Raw genomic sequence first — 23976 nt, 5'->3', positions numbered from 1 at the left:
TTTTCATTGCATTTGAACTCGGTCTTGTCTCAGTCTCAGACATTGAGGACTCAGGATTTTATTTCAAGACCATAACTTTGGGAATATCAATAAATTACTTTTGCATTGTCTGATTTATTTGTTACTAACTTTGATTGGATGTAAAACATATTTCTTTAAATGCAACCAATAACCATAATTAAAAATGTGGTGTTCCTGTTAACGACTGTCCCCGCGATGGTAGGCTGAGCTTGGAAAACCAGTGTTGAATAAAGATGCTTACGTTGATTTCAGCTCTCAATTTGAGACGTACCTATGATCTCGTTCCAGATTTTATCGTGTGTCATGTAATGTAGGGGAACTGGTCTTGGTCTTGACTCGGTCTGGCCCTCCATCGGTCTGGGTCTTGACTTGGTCTCGGTGTGGGCGGGCTTGACTACAACAGCGCTTGCAGTTGACCGGGATGCAACAGGCTGTGTCACAGAGATTTGTCTAGTCTGACGTCCTCCAAGTGTTTGTCAATAGACGATTTGTGTTCGACCACAATACTGCACGTTAAAACTGTTTACCGCCGCTTCTAACATCTGGATCCTGTTTTTCAAATGTGACACGCTGGTATCACACATGTGTGCAGTGTCTCGTAAACAAGGAAGTGAGTTAGCTGACGTTGCTTGACATCGTTTTGCGGAAAATGGCGATGATAGGTTAGATTTGCAGAAAAGTTGCGGTGATTGGTCAAAATTGCAAGTCGCGCTGAATTAATTTGGGATTTGTTGAATTTGTGTTAAAAGTTGAGCTCACGACATCGCGAAATCCTGGAGGGACTGAAATTTCAACTTGATGATGAGCCATTTTTAAGGTTTTCAACAGATTCTGAACCAAACACAACCTTTATTTCAACAAGTTGTTATTCCTTATGCATTAATTTAACAGAAGGATTTTACTGCTGTAGTTGAAGTGGAGCTTTTTGGAGGTTTTTTTCTTTCAGACTGCAACTAATGATTGTTTTTACTCTGGTTAAATATGCTGATTATTTTCTCCCTTAATCGATTGATGGTTTGGTTTGTAAAGTGCCGTCACAGTTAGCCCAAAGTGACACCTTCACAAACAGACATTAAAATAATAAGATATCTTAATGAAAAACATGAAAAATTACATTGCACCAATACCTTTTTAGTCAATTTACTAAATGATTAATCAACTTGTTTCAGTTGTACTTGTATGAACTGTTGGGTAGTTTAATTTATTCCAAACAAAAATCTTAATTTGTACAGTAACTAGTAACTAATGATGAATGCAGTGAAGTAAAAAGTACATATAACGGAGTAGAAATAGCAAGTAGCATGAAAAGAAAAGACTCTAGTACCTCAAATGTGTAAATGTACTTAGTTCTACTTCATCACTACCAATTTTTACACAACCCTGCTCAACAACATATGAAGAGCAACACCAGCAGTGCTTTTCTTTTTGTGTCCATGTTGCCTCAAATTAAACTAGCTGACAGAAGCCACTGAACAACCTGCATGTTCTCACTACATCGCCAAGCTTCCAGCTCCACCTGTTTTAAGAGGACAGGTGTGACCAGGAACTCGGGAGTTTTTCATTTAGAGTCTGAACACTAATGAGAGGAGTTTATTTTTGCCTTGACTTCAGATGAAATAAGGATTTTATGATCTTGTTCTAAAGCTTTGAACCTGCAGAATGACGAATGTGTTCAACGCCTTAATGCTCTGATTGGTTGTTTAGAGCTGTGAGCTTACTTCCTGTTGGCTGTTACACTCTGCAACTGCACGTTAAAGAGAGTGAGAGCCAGTTTTGTGTGTGTGTGTGTGTGTGTGTGTGTGTGTGTGACACAAATAATTGTCGAGGTGTAGTGGAAACAGGACACCCTACCAGAAAAGACACCAGTGAACACACACATTCTGTCCTGTTCACGCCTCCCCTTCACGCACGCACAGGAACATCAAACCAACATACTCTCTCTCTCTCTCCCCACCCCATCAAGGTCTTCCAGTAGAAAGTGATAACGAGCTCCGAGGCGGACAGAAAGAACCACATTCTCGTATTAACAACCATCTTTGCTGCTGTAGAGCCTTCCAGCAAGACACTGGACCCCAACCAGCTCCTGGACTGTGCGACCTCTGACCTCCATGTGTATGTGTGTAAGTGTGTGTGTGTGTGTGTGTGTGTTACACTATCTTTACGCTGCAGCAGGGTGCTGAAAGGGGGGAACTCCACTGATGTTACACGTCAGCATGTGTTCACAGGTGTCGGGTAGTACATCTGCATGTGTGAAAGCAGTGTGTAGTCTGATAAATGTCCTCACATGATGTCACTTGAGTCGGCGTCGTATAGGGGTTGAAAACTAAATTTCAAAATGAATTTTAATCTGTTGGTGTGGAGTTAGAAATTAGTGAGCTCACCAGACCTCCGGAGCCCGCTGCTCTTCTCTGCTCCAGGCTACCACCGAGTTGATTGATAGTCCAATTCGCCCAAACCTCAAATGCCCTGAAAAGTCCTCTTTACTTGATTTGTTTTTAACTAATGCTCCACATAAATTCCCAGATATATGTGTGTTTGCTACTTGACTTGAGTGATTATTGTACAATTGCAGCAGTTAGGAATGCTAAAATCCCGAAACAGAGGGCCCTGATTATTTTCAAAAGGGATATGAAGCATTGAACAAGCCTTTTCACATGACCTGTTTCATTTTGATTGGAACAAAATCTTTCTTATAGATGAAGTAGAATTGGCCTGGAACTATACTTTTATGATGGTTTTCTTAGGATCATAGATAAGCATGCTCCCGTATGCAAATTCATAGTCAAAGGCCGAAACAATCTCTGGTTTTCTCCTGAGATTTCCTGGCTTTTCAAGGTTAGGGATGCTGCCTGGTCAAGGGCCAGGAAATCAAAGACTGATACTGATTGGGTCTACTTCCTGCAACTAAGAAATAGACTTACATCTCTCATTAAAAAGTCAAAATCAGAGTATTTCCTTTGTGAAACAACTAAAAAATCTAAATAATCCAAGCAAGTTTTGGAAAATCATTACAGCCTCCTTTGGAAACATTAATTGTAGTAAAATACCCCCTCATGTTATGATGATTCTGGCAAGGTGACTGATAAACCAACTATGTTAGCTTGCTTTAATGAGCACTCTATTTCTTCAGGATCCTTATTTACTCTACTACTACTTCATGCCTTGCTTCTTCTGGTCCCAGAGCGCATTTCGCCCCTTTCAGTTTCTAAAGTCCATAGAGCTCTTCAGGAATTAGACACAAAAAAGTCTGCTGGTCCTGATAAACTTGATCCCTTATTTCTAAAGTTAACAGCTGACTTCATTGCAGAGCCTCTATCTCTATTGAAAATGACATCCCTAAAGTATGGAAGTCAGCCTATGTTTCATCCCTACTAAAAGGGGGCGATCCCTCTATTTAAAACAACTATAGGCCTATTTCCAAGCTGTGTGTTTTAGCCAAGCTCCTTGAATGCTTGGTTGGTGAGCAGCTAAAGGAATTTTTAAATTCAAATATTATCTTATTCCCCTTTCAATCTGGTTTTAGGAAACAACACAGCACCATATCTGCAGCATTGAAAGTGATAAATGATATTGTTGGCGCACTGGATAACAAGAAAATATACACTGTTCATAGATCTTTCAAAAGCTTTTGATCTAAGCATTCAGCAGACTGGTTTGCAAATGATCTGTCAGGTAGAACCCGAAGTGTTCAGATGGGGGTTCCTCAAGGCTCAGTACTTGGGCCCATATTGATACATAGCAATCTATCGAATGCTATGTATCATTTTTATGCTGATGACACTGTTATTTACTGTACTGCATCATCTACTGCACAAGCCCTTGATCTTTTGTCTTTCAGCTTTCAATATTGTTCAGAACCGTTTAAAACAGCTTAAGTTGGTCTTAAATGCAGAAAAGTCCAAAGCAATTGTTTTCACAAACTCAAGACAACTTCCAGTTACTACTTCAAGCATCTCAACTTTTGAAGGAAATGAAATCGAGTTAGTTAACAGTTATAAATATTTAGGTATAATCATTGGTTGTAAACTGTGTTTCAGAACTCATATTAACAACCTGGTTTCTAAGCTCAAGATAAAGCTTGGCTTTCTCTACAGATCAAAATCATGCTTATCCATTAGTGCTAGAAAACACCTGGTGACGGCCACTTTTCTTCCCATATTAGATTATGGTGATCTGAATGCTTCTGCCCAATGTCTACAGAAATTGGATGTTTTGTTTCACTGGCTGTAATTATAGGACACATCATTGTACCCTTTACTATAAAGCTAAATGGCCCTCTCTTTGTGCAATAAGGGACACTCATTGTCTGTGTTTTATCTATAAGGCACTTCTTGGACTAGCTCCTACCTATTTGAGTATCTTTTTAACAAGTATTCATGGCCATTATGGATTACGTTCAAAGGACGTCCTACACTTGTTGGTCCCCCGTGTCCGATCAGAATTATGTAAAAAAACCTTGATGTTTGCTGCAACTTCTGCTTGGAACCTTCTTCAGAAATTGTTGAAACTGACTGCCTTTATTCTTTATAGACAGTTGTTTCAACTCTGAAGGATATGGAGCAGGTGAACATTGGTCAGTGTTGCTGTTTATAACGTTGTATTCTGCCTTATTCAACACAGGGGGTTGTGTTACTCATGTATGTATGATTGATGTCTTTTATATGGTGGAAACTTGTCCTTTATGTTCTTTTATGCTGCGTCTTGGCCAGGTCTCTCTTGCAAAAGAGATTTTAATCTCAATGAGACTCACCTGGTTAAATAAAGGTTAAATAATTTTTTTTTTAAATAAATACCGCTACTAGCATAACACACCTGAATCTCTAACCCAACTGTCAGTGGTCAAGTGGGTGACGCAGGCGCAAGTTATTTTGTAAACTATCCACTGTGAGGTTGGAATGTCTGTTCCCAAATATATTTAAGCAATAGCTCACGAGAGGCCGTGGTATACACTTACTATTGTCTGAACAACGCCCCATAACTGTGATATAATAATAATATCAAGTTCAGTGAACATGAGTTTGTGTGATGTTTTTTGATATGATTGATGCTTGTAGCAGAGATGCTCACAAATCTCTGAGCCAGAGTCCAAGTCAAGTCTCAAGTCTCTCGTGGTTATAATGAATGTTGTATCACCTGCTGCGTTCAATCCAGGCTGCTTATAAAACTGCATAGCGGTAAGGACTCTGTCGCTTTAACCTGTTTTTCACTTACAGAGCACAACCATGTAATGTGCAGTGCAATTAATGACAGCTTATTAACTACTGTAAGTCAACACACCACCAGACTCTCAAACCAGTGAGTAACGTTAACTAAATAAAACTGTAACGTTACATAATCAACAATAAACCTGTAACCTGTTTGCAGCCAACATTAATGATTGACGTGATGGCAGCCAGCGGGACGTAAAGGATTACGTTAATCGACCGCCACAAGGTTGGCGAGCAAACAAACGCTCATTCATCTTTTCATAACGAACAACAGTCGGTGTTAACCTCCGGTAGGTCGTAGCTAAAGCAAGAAGAAAGCTAACCAATGCTGAGCTAAAAATGTTTACTAACCTATTTTGCGTTCAGCGCTTCTCTATTTGGGTCTTGTTGTATGAAGTTTAAAAGACAAAGTTTATTTAAGCTGGACGATGGGAGTGCCCATCCCTGGCTTGTAGCCTATATAAAGATAAAATTTCAACCTTTGAGCAAACTCTGTACATATCATTCTGTTTTTTAAAAGTGAAGCCTAGGCTTATTTTTGTGTGTAGCCTTGTACATTTGTATGTGCTACGCGAAGTGTAGCTACCCTTGGCTAGTTCTCTGCAATTTTTGAGGATGCACCCGTAGCCTTAGCATACCTTGAAAACTCTGTGTTCACATAGGCTACTTTAATGATCAGTCCCTGAAGATGAACATGGTGGCAAAGACTATATCTGGCTTGATACCTGTTACATCAACAAAAATGGTTTGCCCACAAAAATTAGCGGTCTGGAGGTTTGCGTGAACAGGGTGGTCCCGGCCTGAATTATTGTAGCAGTCCGTCCCTGGTGGAAAGTAACTAAGTACATTTACTCAAGTCCAACTGTATAATACTTTGTATAGTACTTTGAGCGTTTCTATTGTCTGCTACTTTATACTTCTGTGACAACTATTGTACTTTTTGTCCCACTACATTTATTTGACAGATGTAGTTAGCTCCACCTTTATAAGCTCCGACTTCTAAAGTGATTAATGCATTAATACATCAGTAATCACAATTAAATAATATATGTGATTCTGAAATGGGCCATTCTGCATAATGAATACTTTTACTTTTGGTACTTTAAGTATATTTAGACATTCTAAAATTTAGCTTGCAGTTAAATAACAAAAGAAAATGCCTTTAGAAAGGTCTATTCGCACATTAAGAAAACATGCAATGCAATTAAAATATACAAGAAACAAACATGCCTTGTCCAAAAAAAGTAATTTAAGAAAAAAAAATCCAACAAGCTACTGATTATAAAATGACCCAAAAGCTTGCAGCACCAATCAGTAACTTTAACGACTTCTTGACACAGTTTCTTTTTAGCCAAGTTTTCCGTTCTCTCTTTGAACATGACAAAAGAGGAGGGAAGACTAAATCATGCCTGCGTATGTGTTGCCTCAGCAGGGATTATATTACTTGAGAAAAGTTGATCTACAGGAGAAACGGATCTGAAAGCAACACAGAATGCCTGAGAGAGTCCAGAGAGAGAGAGTTATATTTTATATATTTTTATACGTAACATGCTACCTGAATTTTGTGTTTCCTTTTACATAAGTAAACATTCACCAGAATGCAGGGAATGAAGTGTTTAATGATTAAAGTTTCCTGGGGGAAGTCCCCCCAGACCCTTCTTTAAAACCTCGTGAAACTAATATATACGCATATAGTGATGTCTCGCTAAGTGTCTCTTCAACAGAGTATTTCCACACTGTTGTATTCCTACTTTTACTACCTCCCTACGAGTGACTCCCGGTGACACTCGTTGTTATTAAACAGGAAACTGAGGTCTAACTGAAGGACAATTCTCTCTCGGAAATCTTGTGAGAGGCGAGTTGTTGCAGGGAAACATTACTAAGAGTTGGAGAAAGGAGTCTGTTGTGTTGGAGTCACGTTACGAAATAGTCTTGCCTGCAGCTCCTCTACAAACACGCCAAATTTGTCGTCTTACAACAACTCGCCTTTCACAAGATTTCAAAGCGAGAATTGTCCTTGAGCGAGTTTCCTGTTAGAAAAACGTTTAAGCCAATGCAGACAGTTTGTGGCCACCAACTACACGGATTCCAGAACTTGTTGTAGTAATTTCATCACCAAAACATGTGAAAATAGGGCCTATTTATAAAATAAGTTAAAGATCTGAGTACTTCTTCCACCGCTGACCTTTCCACTGTAAATAACACACATCTGATGTATCAGCATAGTGACGAACACTGAAGGGCTTCTTCCAGGATTAGCAAAATATAAGAAATTTAGTGCAAAAATATTTTTTACTGTAAAAAAAAAAAAAATTAAAAAGACTAAACACGTTTGATAAGATGACTTTCTAACATGGTGGCAAGATGTAAAAAAATGAAACAATAGAATTGTAAAGGTTAAGTTATGACGGTACACATTTAACAAAATAAATAAATAAATATCCACATCAAAACAACCTGCAACCTTTTGTCTCAGGTGACCTTCTGTGACCTCTTTTATAACTTTCTTAGATTGTTTAAATAATTTTAGAGGAGGTAAAAATATCTAATTTCACAAAAGGAAAGTCAAGTCAACAGTAGTTTTTTTTTTTTTCAGATTTATTTTGGGAACTACCGGTAGAAAGCACCTGTCTTGTATCCATCACTGATTGGCTGATTAGCAGCAGGTGTGGCTCACTGACCTGTGACACAGTCAGACTTTTGGATTCACCTGAACATTGTTTCTCCTCTAAAAGGTAAATTGCAGATTGCCGTGTTTGTCTTGAAGAGACAGATTCCCAACCCTCCTGTTAAACATCTGGTGAGAACTGAAGGCTGTTTGAAACTTTGGTGCATTGACACCTTTTTAAGTAGAAATATCTCGTGTAGTTTTATACCTCAACTAAATTAAGCACTAACTCTCATAAGGAAAAAAGGCACATTATCTTAGGTTTATCCAAAGCCTTCTGAAGCAGATTTAATTATGTGCACATTAATTATGATTGACAGTTAATTCTTGGCCTTGGACACTGTTGTTGATATTCAGTAGCTGTTCGGGAGCTTTTGATTTTATCACATGATCTTCTTCAGCAGATGGAGTTTGCCCAAATGTCCATTTTCTGGGCACTTGAAGGGGCATGTCTTCCGATTTCTAATAAGAAATTTAATAAGAGATTAGTTGGACGTTGAGCTTGACGAATGAAGGTATTTTTCCTTTCAGAACAAATCTAAAATGGCTATTTGAGTTAATTAACACAGGAAGAGATAATAAAACAATAAATCACTGTGGACAAGCTGGTAGAGGAAACAGTAAAATGAAGCACTGCAGAGGAAAAAAATCAATCAGGTGACTTCTTCTACTAGTAAAAGCAGCGGGGGAGAGAGAAGGAAACAAAGACTTGTTCAGTCCTCAGCCGTATACTGTGTCATTAAACACAGCTTTTTATAAACTCAAATCTAATACTGTTGTCAGAACAGAGGAGAGCAGGGCAGCAGCGTCTCAAAATAACTTTAATCGTACAAACAAACTAAAGAGACTTTTTTTATTTTCCTGTTTTTCATATCAGGAGTCAGACGCTCAGTCGTCCCCACGAGGCTCTTCAGCTCCTTCAGCAGGTCTTTAGAAAGTACCTTTTGACTCTGTATTTTACTGTTCCTCCTCTAAACTTAATTAAATCAAACCAAAACTAAATTAAAAGTGAAACACAGGAAGGAGACAACAGGACCTGGAAGTGTTCAGCATGTGAAGTTTGATGAAGGTTTCTGTCAGGATGGATGTCGGTTCAGTCCAGTTTCAGTCCCACCGAGGACTCGAGACGTCTTCAGCGCTCATATCAAACCTCATCTGTTTGGTTTTTACATCAGGGAGTAAATACGAGACTGTGTTTCATTAATGCAACTAAATATCAATTATCTGGATCTGTGCAGAAATAATCCTTAATTCAGCTCTATGGAAAGATAACCAGAGTTGGTACAGTGTAGAGGCGCAACAGCCTCTTGTGGAACTTCTATTTGTATTTTTCCTCTGAGTTTTCTTTTTGTAATCAAGTCTATCTTTCCACATAGCGGTCTTTATTTTTAAATAATACAGTATTAATAATTTTTAGAGCACTTTTTTAACAAGCCTCAGGCTGAATCCCAATCTGCACACAGACTTTGAGGCACGTTGCCGCTTTAGGGCTCTTTCTTGCATCTCTGCAGATATATGCTGCAGTCCAGTTAACTGGAAATTTTCAACTTACAACTAGAAAAACTATCCTGGAACGCCACTTGAAGTCGGATTTCCTCCTTGTGAAAAAAGGAAAAAAACATGTACCCCCGACTTCACGAGTAGCAGCTGAATGACGTCACACAACAATGGCAGCTCCCATGGAAGCACACATTGTAAATGGCAAACCGTAACCTAAAAACACAAAGTATACTTCCATTTATTTAAATTAAAATAATTCACGCTATCATACAGTAAAACCTGTGACATATTTTGCCAATGTTATATGGGAAGCTGATTACAGGAAAGAATCTCAGAAAGTCGTCTTCTCTGCATAAAAGCTATTCAGTAAAATGTTAAAAATACCAAAACATTAGGAAGTCTGCACCATTTACTGACTTTTGAGGATTACCAACTGAAGACTGGTTAACGAGCTGCAATTTCCCAGTTCCGAGCAGTCTGGAATGCAGCATTAGCTGAAATCGATGAAATAGCTGCTGAGGTGCTTCAGTCTGGACCAACGGTGACCGTCACAAATGAAAAGTAGAAACCAGCAATAACAAAAGTAAAAGGAAGAAGTTGTAAGTAAATAAAATACATTAAACTGGATCAAATGATTTAGTTAAAACAATTACAGACAGTAAAGGACAACTAAAGTAAATAAATGAGTTGGAGGTTAGAGGTGAAAGAATTCATTCTGACGTCACGTGATGACAAGTCAACATTTTGAGTTGAACAGGAAATGAACTGACCTCAACGTGTCAGCAACCAGAAATGTTTCTGGTATTGTAATTCAGTATTTTACAGAATTATTTGGTCTAAATAGATTGTTTCTTTGTTTTTCCAGGTGTAAAAAGGCAAGTTTGTACGTCTTGTGGCTCCAAAATGGATATGCATGGCTGAAATATATAAATAATATATATAATATAGAAATCCTTTTAAGATCAATAAACTGCACCAACCCTGCTGGTTAAAGCCAAACACGATGATGGTGAGTTCAGCTTTCTGAGAGTTTGGGTTCAAGTTACTGTTAAACACTTCCTGTTGGCAGACATGTAACAGTGTCATGAGAGCCACAGCTGACAGGTAGAACCAGATCTTTGAGTTTGGCAGAACATTTAAGTTTGTTCAGTTCAGAGACTGACAAACACCACTGCCATGTGATTTTTTTTTTTCTTTCCCCTGACTAATTTTTAATATCTTTAAATCAGCTTATGGTGCAGACAGAGTAAACGCCGATAACGCCCAGTAAGTCATGAATAGGCAATAAAATAAAGGTCACATCTCTGCGTCTTTGTGGCGTCTCATAGCCTCGCTGTCTCCTTGCTTTGACCAACGCTGTCAAATTAAGGCCAAAAAATAATCCCAATGAATGTTTACGAACTGCAATATTAAAGTGATGAACACATTAATGCATCAATAATATAGAAGTGGACCATGTGCAGAATCAGTGCTTTTTACTTTTGGTACTTTTTAAATATATTTTAATGCAAATACTTTCGTACCTTTGACTTTAACTTGTAGCTGTATTTTTTCTCTCTTTTACTTGAGTAAAAGATGTGACTGCCAGCTGTCAAGGAGTCTCCAGTCTTGCAATCAGCTTGTGAGGCTGTACATAAAAACAACAACGTGTCAGCAACCAGGAATGTTTCTGGTACTTTGATTCAGTATTTTACAGGATTATTTGGTCTAAATATTTCATTTTTTCAGGTGTAAAAAGGCAAGTTTGTACATTTTGTGGTTCCAAAATGGCAGCGAGACGGAGAAATATTTGGACTTTGCTACCCAGAAATCTGTTTAAGATGATCAATAAACTGCACCAACTAAAAAAAATGAGGATGGTGAGTTCAGCTTTCTGAGAGTTTGGGTTCAAGTTACTGTTAAACACTTCCTGTTGGCAGACATGTAACAGTGTCATGAGAGCCACAGCTGACAGGTAGAACCAGATCTTTGAGTTTGGCAGAACATTTAAGTTTGTTCAGTTCAGAGACTGACAAACACCACTGCCATGTGATTTTTTTTCTTTCCCCTGACTAATTTTTAATATCTTTAAATCAGCTGATGGCGCAGACAGAGTAAACGCAGATAACGCCCAGTAAGTCATGAATAGGCAATAAAATAAAGGTCACATCTCTGCGTCTTTGTGACTCTTGTAGAGATTAATGTTCTCGGCATTTTCAGCAGCAGAATAAAACTTTGGTTTTCAAATTAGCAGCTGACCAGCAGCACAGAGAGCACTGACAATACTGTTGTAACCACTTTTACGTAGAAACAAGGATGGAAACATGAGGAGAGACGGAGGGATGTGGTAGTTCTATTCTCCCCCAGTAAAAATGAGACTGAGCACAGGAGGAAGAAGAGAGGATTCAATTCAGGCAGCAGAGGCTGATGGAAGTCGCCTGCCGTTTTGTTCTGGAAGGTTTTTGTTTTTCTTCCACATGTGAAGATTTAGAAGAGTTGTATTCAGGCGAAGTGACAACTGGGTCAGTGTGGAGCGTCTGGTAGCAGACGGAAACCAAAACACAGCCTCTGTATCTTCTCTGAAATCATATCTGACCTCCATCGACCTTCGCTGACCCAGATACGACGCCACAGGAGGAGCAGAAATGTCAGAGGCAGCGAGCGGATGCCTTGTCCTCATTTGGCGAGTCGATCCGACAAACGAGTTGTTGTTGTCCTGCTGCTTTCATGACTCCAGTGTTTACAGGCCTGCAGGCAGGTTGTCAGATACAAGCCAACATTGAGACGTATTAAAAATCCACAGCCGGCAATTATCTGATGATAAATGTGAAGCCACGCGAGCGCTGCACTGATAAAAAAAATAAAAAAAACAGATTTAACTTTTCACTGGTGAGGAAAGAAAACGGGCCTGACAGCTTGTTGTGTGTTGTGACAAGATCATAAATGAACTGCTTTCTCCTGATTATCAAATGGTTATTTTTGGACATCAGAATAAAAGCTTGTTGTTTAGAGGTCACGTAGTAACTTTTATTGTGATGACAAGTAAATAAATTTGAACAATGAAATACATTTGTGTGCAGAGTTTCCTCTGGACGGAGCGTAAAGTCGCTTCTCGGAAGTGTTTCCTTTTGTTTTTATTACCTTTAGTCCTCTTCACAGTTTTGATTCCTGTTGGTTATATTTAAAGGGGTGCTCCTGATTTTGAAATAATTTTGTTCAACCTGTAACCTGTTCATTGTTGCTTTCTGGCCGAGACGATACAAGTCTGTTAAATGTTATCTTTCTGCGTGGAGTTTGCGTGTTCTCCTGGTGTCTGCACGTGTTCTCTCCGGGTGCTTCGGCTTCCTCTTACCGTCCAGACATGGAGGCTAGGTTAATTGGTGACTCTAAATTGTCCTTAGGTGTGAGTTTTTGTATGTGTTGGCCCTGACATGGACTGGGAACCTGTCCAGGGATTGGCTCCAGCAACCCCCTCTATATAGGATAAGTTGTTGACGATGAGTGAGCGAGTGAATCTTTTAAATTACAAATTAAAAGAAAGCAATCAAGCCTGTGTTGGTGTGGTACAGAAACACAGTCTATTTTATTCTGTTATAAATTAACTTGTACATCTCTTCTATTCCATATTTTTATATTTACAGGGATGCAAACTTGTTGTTTTTCTGCAAAATTCACCGTTTTGAATCCAAAACAGGCCATTTAAGTGATTCTTGTAGATCCTTTGAGTTTTTGAGAGCTCCATGCTCGGAAGCCAATTTAACTAGTGGTCAAACAAGCGTCTGTGGCCAAAAATGGCCAGAATTCGTTCCGTCCTTTCGATAACATTTGGTAAGTCTAGAAGAGTCGCACACTTGACCCTTTGCTAAGACACGCCCTGAATACACAGCTGGCCAATCACACCGCAGTGTAGCTCCATTGACTCTAAAGCAGAAAGAGTCATTTTCTAACTTTTATTTGCCTGTATTTTTCCAACATATGGTCAAACGCTGTTCCTGGGGCATCTTGTAATAGTTACAGTCGCTACCCAGAGAGATTTAAAGGAGAAGGGCGATTTATTCTCTTTCCAAAACCTAAAATGAATCCAGAAAAATGTCAGCTGTGGATTAGCGAACGCTGGCTAACTTCCTACTGAATGTAATAAAGGCCGGCTGTTCTGCTTTTTAATGATTATAATAATGAACAGAGGCCTACCAGCTGTACAGAAACAGCGTTTATCCTTAATATCATTGTCTTTTGTCTCAGTCTTCGGGGGATGCGGTGGTTCACTTGTACTGTGTGATCGGTGGGTTTTAGCTTCTATCATTAATTTTTTTTCACGAGTCAGTTGTGCAGCCTAAATTCATAAAACCTTCAAATGCAATTGCAAAACTGTCTGCTATACGTTTATGTCTGGCACCTATAGTCACCAAAAGCCAATTCCTTGTACATGTAAAAACTTAGCAGTGAAGCTGTTTCTGATTCTGAAACGCCTCAAAAAGGCCACAGGCCAGGAGCGCTGAAATCTACACCTTTACGCAACGGAGGAAAGGGACACAATTCATCTGGACTCGTCTCAGCCTGCTAACTCTTTCACTTCCCTTCTTTTATAAGACAGAAACGTATCAGAAGTAAGCCACAAGGCTATTTTTCAGCTGCAGTCCCTGGACGGATGTTACAAAGTCACCCTGAAACATTAATTTTTCTATGAACAAAAAGTCATTATCAGAATAATTTGAAAGGTGCTACAATCACACAGAATATGACCGACTCAACATGAGGATTTTACAAACTGTCTGGTTGTCTGGGTCGTTCGGACTGGAAGTTTTAAAACGATGTCAGACAACAGTCGCTGCATCCTTCAGATTTCAGCATTAAAATTGTCAAAAATATTAAAACCGATAACCAAATGACATGACATACATTTTTAACATCCCCGTAATGTCGGTGTCTGTCAGGGAAGATATGCCTCCTTTTGTTGCAGGAGTCATCGTCTGAATGTTTTACATAAAGCTTGATTCACCCACAGCAAGGAGGGAAAACTCATTTCCCTTTTTTTAATTGCATCACAAATCGTTTCAGGAATTCATTTTTCGGTGAAGTGGCTGTATTCAAGTGTGAGCTGTTGATCACAAGGCGTCTACATGTAATTTAAAGGGACCTGAAACAAGCAGGGTTGAATTAAAAACACGGTGAATGATCTCAGTTACTGTATTAGACTCAGCGGAAAATAACAACAAGGTTTTTTTTGCAGTGCAACAAGCTGTGTTGTTTTTATGAACTGCGCGACGTGGCCGAGATTTAATGACAGAAACTTCTGGAACAAAGGTGGTTCTTCAGATCCGAGAGAGCCTCTGGGAAATCTGAGAGTTGTGACGACAGCAAAGAGGTCACGCATTTAAACACACACACAGATACAAATGCACACTGTATGTTCTTTGTCGAAACTCTGACCCCGAATGTCCTCTGGGTCAGTACAGCTAGAACTAACGGCGGCTGTGAACCGCAGACGTTGTGCTGGTGAACAGATGTTAAATCATCTGCCTGCACTAAAAAAAAAAGATCCACAAAAGGGGGAAAGTCAATCAATCAATCACTGCAGTTTAAACACCTGATATCACTAAACTATATTTCCAAAGCGACTTTAAATGTTATCAGTCCCAGCAAAATGCAGGTGTCCCGCCCAGTTTCTATTGGTTTCCTCCCCCCGGTTGGGCACACAGGTTTGGTTTTAACTATTAGCCTGTAGGCGTCAGAGTTGTAGTGAAGAGATAGAAAAGACAGATGCATGCTGTGTTTAACTCGCAGAGATTGGTTTAGTGGAGAGCGACTGATTTGAAAGCCGTCGCTTGAGTGAAACCCCGTAGCTGTGGCTTTGGGCGTGGTCAGTGATGCAGCTGGGACACTCCCACTTCAGTCATAACTGCTGCCTTCCCTTCGACACACAACACTCTGCTGCTCTGCGGAAGTGTTGATAGGCTATTGTTCGTGAGTGTAACCGGTCAGAGGAGTGGTGGTTACAGACAGAGGCCGCTACATCAGAGCGCATTTTAAAATAAATCCAACCCTAAAAAAGAAACACGGATCAATTGGAACTGTGAGTTTTGTGATCTGATGCACCTCTAGTTGAGTAGCATTGATCACGTTGAGGAGGGGATATAATGTACTGCATACATACAGATAAACACTCACATCAACCTACTCACTCTCTGCATGGAAGCTGAATTGTATGTAATTATCCAGTGTGTATTAGCTGAATTAATTTAGCTTAAATAATTATGCGCAAGTACATAACATTACATATAATGATGCCCCCTCACGGCTCACAAGACATTATGTATTACTTTTATCTTTAAATAACAGCTTCAGAATCAGTTTGTCATTGCCACAAGCTAGCTGCTGTGTAGCTTTGTAACCCCAGCAGGACTTCTGCCACGACAACGGTGTAATGGTTTACAGTAGGGCTGAACGATTTGGGGGAAAAAATCTAATTTTTCTGCCAGATATTGCGATTACGATTCGATTTGCAATTTATTTAGTTTGGCTAAAGTTCAATATTCAGTGTCGGTGTATTTTTGACAGAAGCCACATCAAGCAGCACAGAGCAGATGAACTGGGCAGAAAGTCAGACACAGAACAGCAGAGAGAATCCAGTCGATTTTCAAAATAAAATGCGCAGACTCCCGATCGTATATTAACAATAAACACAGTTAAAGCCAGGGTGCAAACTACGGGGGAGCCTTAAGATGTCAGCTCCCCTAAAAGCATGATTTGTGATATTTTGGGGGTTTTATTGCCTCTAATCTCTCTATTTCTCTGTTATCATGGACCATGCGTGATGTTCATCCAGCCAGAGGGAACGATCACCAACCGTCGGGCCAGTTGCTCCACGATCTCCTGTCCCTGGTCCGCCCCTCTCCCTCTCAGTACGAGTTGTCGCTAGTACGACAGACGCGCTGTGAACGGTTCACGATCGTTCCCTCAGGCTGGATGATTATTACGCATGATCCATGCACTACTGCAGCTGGGGGCTCCCCGCAGCGCCACGCAACTTTATAAAGTCTTCCCTCTCACGGAGAAAAGAAAGGTCAGGTCACAAACACAGCCGCAGCTGTTGTGTGAAGCGTAATTGTAGCAGAATGGCTGCATCTGATGATAATTATTATAATAATAATAAGACATAAATGCCTGATACATTCACACTCAGCCCCAGACCTACATGCTTGCAGCTATTAATGATTCAGCTGTAAGAATCACAGTTTGAAAGAGAGTGACGAGCAAGTGACCAGAGAAAAATGTGTGCTGCCCAAATAAAGTCTGTGTTGATCGTTGGCGTGAACTAAAAGAGCTGAAAGGATGCGGGACAGATGACAAGATGGCCGTCTTGCTGTTGGTCTAGTCAGTAATAACGAATTAACTGGATTCAGATTCATTATTTCTAACGTAATCTGCTCAAGTGACCCGAGCAACACTTGAGCATCACTTTTGGTTGTATCCCTGAATCCCATGAGCAGTTAATTTAATCACATGAGGTTTTCGGCAGTAACAACACTGCCGATGCTGATTGAATAGATGTTTATATTTATTTATTTTTAAGTCTCTCTGAGCTCTCGGTGGTTTAATGTCGATGGACAGATTTCTCAGTTTGAATGCTGCCTTCAGGTCATGTTTGTAAATGACAGAGCGACTGTAAAGGTGTAAACAGGAGGCGGAACATCGATTTTCTTCTTCACCCCCATAAACTCTTACTTCACAAATAGTAATTACCAGTGAGCATGAGTCACACGCTCTCAAGGCTGTGCAAACTTACTCATAAATATAATAATTAAACTGCAATGTTATGTTTTCTTGATAACAACACATGGCTTCACATCCCGAGGATGGTGTAACACAGCAGACTGGGTACACAGAGCTTTATTTATCCAAAACTTCGAAGAACAACTCGGACAGTGAAATTAGATGTCCGGGGGGAGGAGAGCGTCGGGCGAGTGTTTGGTTGATGAAGTAGTTTTGGCGAGACATTAGTCCTGTTGTATTTTGGGACGCTGCCCTATATTTCCTCTTGTTGCGTTGCTGGTTTCCAGGTGTGGAGGAGTTTTATCCTCGTAAGTCAGAGACTGTTGCATTCACCAGAATCAGAGAGTCTTTATCGTCCTCGTTGTTGAAGAAATTATTGTGAGCCAAGTTCAGGTGTGAAGAAGTAGTTTCGGAGACGTCGGATTAAGACTTATCATAGTTTATTGAGCCCGGCCGAGGAGACACAGCGCCAGCATGCAATCGAATACCAACCCCAAATCTGATGTTTAGACTTCAATGCTTCACCAGGTCCACGAGTTGTTGTCTAATCGGTGGAGCCAGTAAGTTCTCGTAAACATTTTTTGTAGGACTCAGCCTTGCCAGATTCCCAGAGAACACCGATATCTGCCAGCCTGACGCCTGAGCTGCTGTCTCTACCTTATCAGTCTAACTGTTGCCTCCCTAACAAGGACAGTTACATGAGAGAAATAAAAGAGCTGGAAGGTCAGTGAACACTTGTGGGGTCAGCTAATGACTCTAAGCTAGACCTGTCTTACCTTTCCCTGTTACATCAACAAAGCTTCACTTAAAACAAATCCCAAATTTATCCTCATCATCAAAGACGAGTGTTTCATCTTTGATGAGGATCAATTTGGGATCTGGATTTGGGAACAGTATATATATATTTTTTTATCTGTTACTGACCTTTTTAACCTATTTTAAGAGCAAAATCTGCAAATCCTCAAGCATTGAAATCAGAGCCAGACTGATGAATCAGATCAGCCCGGAATCCGGCTACGGCTATGGCGCGTTACGGCTGCGTCAAAGTCCACTGGAAGCGTCTCAGAATAGTTTCAGCAGCGGAGCGTGCAGCCTGCCCCTCGTTATGTACCTTTTCGTGTATTTACTACCTTCTTCACAGCTCTTTGTGTCCCGGTTTCGTTCGTCAACTTCAGGCTGCGTCTCCCACAGGGAGCATTTCAGAATCAGCGTGTCTGCGCCTACGCCGTAGGCTACGCACGTAGCCATGCATTTATACTTCTGTCTCCGTCATCTACAATTACACCCCCAAACGCTAGTCGGCGGTAGCGCTGCAGCGTCCACTATTTTGACTTTTGCCAGCTGAGCAGGCTAACTTTAACCCTGCGCTAACGTGAATGGGGGTAAAATTGTAGACGTGCGGCTGGTGTAGCCTTTTCAAATGTTATCGACCGAATGGATCACATTACACAAACACACACAATATATCGATCTACCGTGTTACAGCCGCCGTTTTGGTCGCTAGCAAAAGTTACCACAAAGCACGGGGCACTTCCTGTCGGCTCTGAGGCATTGCGAGGCTGCCCAGCCGACCAATCACAGAGCTTACGGTCCGCGTCGCCTCAACGTGTAGTTACATTTTTGAGGAGGTGCACGTCGGGTGACGGCGTAGCCCCGTAGCCTACGTCGTCACCTACGCTGTCGATTCGACGCAGAAGTATAAATTACACTTCAGTGTGTATCTGGGTCACAAAAATGTTTTTAAAGACACAAATGCAACAGACCCGTAAAAAGATTAAAGTTATGTGTTTGTTAAAATACTTAAATCACTATAAACATCGTTTTAAAAAGTCCAGTATCGGCTTATAGTTTGTTTTTGATAATAGTGATCAATTCGATTGACAGGCATCGTTGAATTACTTAATCATAAAGCCTTTTGACATTCCCATTTTCCAATTGTGTTTGGCAAATAAAGGCTACTCATTGAATAAATTACCTTGAATGTCTCATGGAAACAACACACACATCACGTTTATTAATCTACAGTCAGTCCACGCGACTTGTTCCACTATGGAGCCACCGTTTCATAAATGAGGTGTACATGTTGTTATCTCCGATAAATCCTGTGGCTCTAGTAAAAGAACTACTTTTAAAAACACAGTATAAAATACATTTTTATTTTTTTTTTTTGCTCATGGTGTTGAGCCAGGCAGATAGTTTCATGTATCAAGGTTTTTAGAAACTTCTGCCTTCACATCAACACAATAGATCTAAATAGAATTTCCCCTTTTGTTAATTCAAAGCTTTGAGCGCCATAAACTATATTTCATCCACCTCCATTGTTCTGGGGAGGAGCAAGACATCTCACGGAGATCACAAAACCCAGGCAAATAAAAAAATAAGAACTATCTGCAAGGCTGGATACTTCAAGTAAGTGGGAAATGTGTTTTTTATTTTTTTATTTAGGTGAAATGAAAGCCTGTTTTTTTTTTTGTAGCTTTATGGAGACTAAACTGAAGATTTTAACTTCCCTTCACTTTACTCAAGGTGATGCTGTGTGTGTTTATATAAAGGGACTGACAACAAAGACATAATGCTTTTAACAAAAAAAACCTGTGTTTAAACTCACTCGTCTGAAAGGTTTTGGAAAAAGTATAAAATGTGAACTTGGATCGAGTTTTTTCATTCAGTCCTGATACATGTGACTGCTTATTCTGTAACCCAAGTGACGAATCACTTTCTGTCACTGTGCGTTCAGAGGAGATGAATAATCTTTAGTTACAGACTGTTGGCCTAGAGTTTAGTTATATCACAAGATCAGCAGACTGATGCAAGAAAACTGAACAGAAGAAAAGTTTTAGACAGTTTTTTCCACGTCAGTATTTTAATGTGTTTTCTATCATCTTGTGTTTTATTTGCCGTCTTGCTGCTGTATCACACGTACGCTGTCATGTTTGAGCGAAGGGTCACGATCGGGCCTCGTAGCTGAAGCAGATCAGCGCCTTGTCAAAACCCCAGACGTCGTGTTTCTGGTTTGTTTTGCAGGTGAGCGCCAAAAACAGCTGCCGTCCAAGTTCACCGGCGTAAAAAGAAAAAGCTGTTTGCTAATATGTGAAGAGCTTGAATCTGATCCTCATGTGTGCCGATGGTGAAAATGGTTGTTTAAGTGTCAGCCTCCAAAGGAGAAATGTGAGAATAACTAGACTCGGTGGCTGAACTCCAGGTCACACGTTCAAGTTTCTTTTCAAATTCCTTAATTGTAAGTATGTTTTCAAAGCGTACATTCAGTGGAGAATGTTGAAAAGCTTTAAGAGAAGAATGTTGAGGCTGTGCAAAGCATGAGCTCACTGCAGAGCACAGCTGCACGGAGTTGTGGCATTTTTTTGTATTTGAAATATCGCCTTTGACAATCGAGAGATGGCAAAAGGGGAAAAACTGAAAAAGCTCTCTAATATAATGACTCAATGGCTCAATCAGCAAAGCAGATGCGTTCAGAGGTGATGGGATCAAGTCACATCTCCACTTCTTCTAAAAGGCTGTTTGAAAGCCAACAACAGTGTAAAGACTGAAAACCTGCTGCAGAGGTGTTTGAAACTGCAGCTCAGTCAGCTGATAACATGAAGCCTGTGGGTTTGAGTCCCATTTACAGCCTTGAACTCTGAGGAAGTTTTAAAACAAACGGACGGAAAAGTTTGAACAGAACGTCTTCTGTTGGGGCTGGTGGAGTCGATAACTGCTGCGCCAGAACCAAAAAGACACTCCTAGTGGAGAGCCAAAAATATAACGACGTTCTGGTAACACTTTATAACAGCCTGCGATTTAAAGTGTTAATTATGTTGTATGGATTAGATACCAAGAAGAAAGTTAGTTGTTCCCAAAGTACAGAGGAAGAAAACAACACTATAAGGAGAAATAAATCATACTATTTGTTTTATTTTTGTAAATACAGGACACCTTTCATGGTACAGTTTTGGGAAACAAAACAGCTACCTTACTGTACCCACAAAGTTTTGTTTGCATATTAAAACGGATTTGCAGAATATCAGTGTTAAAACAACAACAGCGGCAATTAGGGACGTCACGAGAACCGTTAAATCTCAAACCACTGCCAGTGTAGATAGTGACCATCCTTAAACATTTCACACTTGACTTTGTAAGGAAGAAAGTTAAGAAAATTAATAGATTAATTATGCATGGTTTTAATTTCAATAGCTTGCTTATTTATGAAGACATCAGTCCCTCCTGCATATTTAACTTACCTTGATTCTTTCAGTCCTGCAATCAACCTGGATGCAGCAGCTTATGTCGGTGATTTGTGTCGTCTGACGAGAGTTTGCTGACGTCCTCCATGTTTTTCTGCTATTCTCTGCGTATGTGTTTGTCAGTTGACGATTTCATTTCATGTTACTGCATGACCCCCCCCCCCCTGCTTTTTCACGGTCATTTGACGTTATTTTTGTATAGGGTCAGGATGCAAATGTGAGACATTGGTGTCACACACGTCTGCTGTGTCTTGTAAACGAGGAACTGAGTCAGTATTGGTAAAAATTGTGTTAATGGTTACGATGGTGAAATCCTGCAGGCAGCGATGTATTCTGTCTCAGACACCCCATCAACTTTTACACCTGTTAGTTGTTCTTTGTGATGTTCAAATGTTTATATTAAAGGAGTGTATGTTGAAGTGCGTGGGATTTATTGTTTTGTTTTTTTACCAAGGTATCGCAGTTGGTATTGAATTGTGGAATTTTACTGATATTGGTACAGACTACTAAAAGCTGAATTTCCCGATTAAGTCACAGAACCTGTTGGGTCTCAGAATTTGGTGTCGCATCAACCTTTCTCGATGGTATTTCATCCATCTTACTGGCACCTGAACCGACCGCAGACGAGACACTCCCAGTGCAGAACCTTGCATTTTGTTGCTACGCTGCTGTTTCTTGGTCGGAAATAAGAAGACTGTCTTTCCGGACTTTATCAACAACTGAGTGACTGAAATGCGTTTGTTTTCTCAGCAGAGCCAGAACCTTCTGAAGGGATTATAAGCACCTCAAGATCCATCAGGAGCATCAGCTGATGCTGGGAAGATGGACGTCTGGGCCTGCTGCTGTTTCGACCGACGGTAAGAGATGGATGGGTGGATGCAGAAAGAGATGTAGTCCTCACACTGAGTTTCCCGCACGGTTTTCACCAAGCAAAACTTTACAGCATCCCTCTATTTACAGTGTGCAGACTACCTCTCTTCTTGCGTTGTATGCCGGTTGTGTCCCCCAAGTTGTTTTGAGTAGAAACTTTCTGTCAAGGTCGGTAAGAAAAAAAGAAAATTGCTCTTTTAAAAAAAACCCTAACATCTGTTTTTTGTCTAGACTTTCTTTCTCTTTACTGTCTGCAGCATTTTCATGTATTTGTTGTCGCTTCACCAGCAGCTAACCTGATTCAGCTGTAATGCAGTATTGATCAGATCATTGTCAAAGCTGCGATAAAGACTTGGTAATATCGATTGCTGAACCGGTTGTTAGTGAAGATGTTTTTCATGATTCATCAGCATGAGCGTGTTTCAGCTTGAATCCTTCAGTGTGTGTGTTTTTTGATCAGCTGTCTCTTTTTTTTTAAAAAAACTGAGCGAGAATATACGTTTCTTTGAAATCACAATCAAACAGTCCGTCGTTCATAAAGAATACCAGAAAGTAAAGATTTAACTCACAAAACTGTCAACTTGATCTTTAATTTTAGTCTCTTTGGTATCACAGCTGTGTTCAGGGGCTCACAGTAACCAGTGTTTAATCAATCTCCTCTAATGTGTTGTATTAGCTGTACTGGTGTATTAACCCCACACATTAAATAACCCACCACAGTAATAACGTTTTGTCCCCCGTCAGGGATCAAACTCGTGAGGAGCGCTGCTGATGGTGCAGCCGACCGTTTATCCTGCTGAGCGTTCAGACGCTCTGCCCCTCTTCTTCTGTGGTAAGACAGTAATAAAGTAGAGCATCTTACATGGGTGGGGTTTTTTATTTCTTGATGTGTCCCAAGTGTCTTTTTTTTTTTTACTCTCCCCCCTCTGAAGTTTTCTCTGTTTATTGTTTTTAAACATCCACATATCACCATGATAGAGTGCAAGAAGACAAACATCCACAGTTTTATTTTCTCTGTTGCTTTCATCAGCTTCTTCTTCATCGTCGGCGGCGCTCACTTAGTTTAATAGCATAAAAGCAGTAAAAATAAAATGCGTTTGGACAGAAATTTTTAGATTCATGGATATAAAAGGGTTTTATAAAGAGAGAAACTGTGCAAGATTTCATGTGAGTGACGAGGTAGTTATGGCCATTTAAAGATGGCTCCTTCCATTCTTGGCCACATGCTTTAAATTAACTCGTGCAGCCTTTCACCTTGTGCAGCCATGACGCTGGTAGAAATAATAAAACTTGCCAAAATGTGGAGCGAATCTTGTTTCATCTCATAACAATCATGCCATGTGGTTACAATATGGTGAAGCAATTGACGTGTTATCAGTCGGTCTACTACTGGGTCCGTTCAGTCTCCATTTCACTCACATCGATGCTTGGTCAAGGCCCTTTGGCGTCACTTTCAGACGTTTAGGGTTCCGCGGTCAAGTTAGCAACAGTTAGTAACAATAAATATGCAACGTCCGGTTAGACTTTCAAAATAAAATGCCAGCTTTGTGAAATGCGCCATTTTGAAACGTTGTTAAAGTTGCGAAATGTTGTGATTTGGTCAGGATTAGGCAACAAATATACTTTGTTAGATTAAGGAAAAGATCATGGTTTGGATAAAAAAAAAAAAACTACGTAAATCAGTTAACGGGTAAGCTACGTAACGTTACTTGCATAA

The 23976-nt window shown here is 40.1% G+C and overlaps 1 protein-coding gene and 1 long non-coding RNA gene across 7 annotated transcripts in view; both read left to right on the top strand.

Annotated features, from left to right (window-relative positions):
- LOC123968625 overlaps positions 1-23976 on the top strand; it is a 99537-nt gene that overhangs the window by 58796 nt on the left and 16765 nt on the right. The gene's annotated exons all lie outside the window — the stretch shown is intronic.
- The window catches only part of LOC123968925, a 29234-nt gene continuing 13126 nt past the window's right edge, over positions 7869-23976 (top strand). Inside the window, exons 1-4 of one of the 6 annotated variants that reach the window (XR_006824577.1) lie at positions 7883-7963; positions 10262-10405; positions 22143-22246; positions 23004-23091. This is a non-coding gene — a long non-coding RNA (uncharacterized LOC123968925). Of the gene's footprint in view, positions 8029-10261; positions 10406-22139; positions 22247-23003; positions 23092-23976 lie in introns of all 6 variants that reach the window. The other 5 variants (XR_006824576.1, XR_006824575.1, XR_006824579.1 and 2 more) reach the window with 5 other exon arrangements.

Source organism: Micropterus dolomieu, linkage group LG03 (genome assembly GCF_021292245.1).
Source record: "Micropterus dolomieu isolate WLL.071019.BEF.003 ecotype Adirondacks linkage group LG03, ASM2129224v1, whole genome shotgun sequence".
NCBI classification, from domain to species: domain Eukaryota; kingdom Metazoa; phylum Chordata; class Actinopteri; order Centrarchiformes; family Centrarchidae; genus Micropterus; species Micropterus dolomieu.
This window is presented reverse-complemented; position numbering and strand designations above follow the sequence as displayed.